At 51.2% G+C, this 1106-nt stretch overlaps 2 long non-coding RNA genes across 2 annotated transcripts in view; one reads left to right on the top strand and one right to left on the bottom strand.

Annotated features, from left to right (window-relative positions):
• Nucleotides 1-161, top strand: part of LOC107183421 — a 4533-nt gene extending 4372 nt beyond the window's left edge. Inside the window, exon 3 of the long non-coding RNA XR_001514215.1 lies at nucleotides 102-161. This is a non-coding gene — a long non-coding RNA (uncharacterized LOC107183421). The remainder of the gene's footprint in view (nucleotides 1-101) is intronic.
• A 623-nt stretch (nucleotides 162-784) lies between these two features.
• Nucleotides 785-1106, bottom strand: part of LOC107183420 — an 18026-nt gene continuing 17704 nt past the window's right edge. The window contains exon 3 of the long non-coding RNA XR_001514214.1: nucleotides 785-841. This is a non-coding gene — a long non-coding RNA (uncharacterized LOC107183420). The remainder of the gene's footprint in view (nucleotides 842-1106) is intronic.

Below are 1106 nucleotides of genomic sequence, written 5' to 3'. Positions count from 1 at the left end.
AAAAGAAGTCATCAATTCTACTATAATTGTCTTTATCAAAAACCTATATTAATCCCGACCTATCCCTCCCTCACTAAAGGACACTGTCTCTCGCCCTGCAGAACCTGGACCTACTCCTTTGCCCACCCTCATCAACACAACTTTCCATCTACTCTCTAACATCAATCTCTACTCTCTACATCCTGCTGGATTTGTCTGTCACTGGTTCGAACCCTCATCATAGCCACTCAATCCCAACCTATTGGACCATCTAACTAAACTCTCTAGAAATTCGTAGCTCCTAACCGGACCTCCTGCCCATGCCCTGACCAAACTCCGGCTACACCAAGGAGCCCCATTTTCTTGAGCCCTTTTGACTCTTCTAGCTCAACCACCATCTCCTTACTGACCCCCCTCCCCTGGGTACGTATCTCCCAGATCTGTCTTTAACCAGGCAATTGCTCTGAGAACACGAGAACAGGTTTCTGCCCAAGCCAGAGCCGACCGACCAGGACTCCCAAGACCAGCCCTTCACCCTGGCGCCTTGGTCCTCCTTAAGAACCTACAACCACAAGCCTTGGAGCCTAGGTGGACAGGATTTCACACTGTAATCCTCATAGCCCCCACTGCGGCCAAGCTGCTTGGCAACCCCAGCTTGACAACCTGTCCTGGCACCGCCTCTCCAGACTCAAGAGGACCCCGGAGCAGCATGACTTCTATAAATGTGAGGTGTTGGGCCCCACTAAGGTCCGCCTTAACCGCCCTCCCCTCCTTCTCCTCCTGGCCCTGAGCAACCTACACCCACTTATGTGTGGAGGTTCAAGGTTCATGAAACCCACTACCAGAACGGCAAACAAGTCACCTGGCAGGTAGGATCTCAGGACTGCCCTCTGTTCGGATGTCAGACAAAGATCCAGATGGCTGTCGACATCCAGTCAGTGTCCAATACTGGCTGACCCTATGTCTGTTTTGCTTATGACCAGCGAAATCCAGACAGGTGTAATCAAGATGTCAACACCTATGGGGTTGCCACGGGAGAGACTGTCATACAACACCGCAGCCAGTCTCACCAAGGCCAGTCCAGGCACCTTCTTTTGGTAAAATGTCACCTTAAGTAACTGAATGAA

Source organism: Myotis davidii, unplaced genomic scaffold (genome assembly GCF_000327345.1).
Source record: "Myotis davidii unplaced genomic scaffold, ASM32734v1 scaffold640, whole genome shotgun sequence".
Taxonomy (NCBI): domain Eukaryota; kingdom Metazoa; phylum Chordata; class Mammalia; order Chiroptera; family Vespertilionidae; genus Myotis; species Myotis davidii.
The sequence above is the reverse complement of the archived record's forward strand: the minus strand, read 5'-3'. Positions and strand labels throughout refer to the sequence as shown.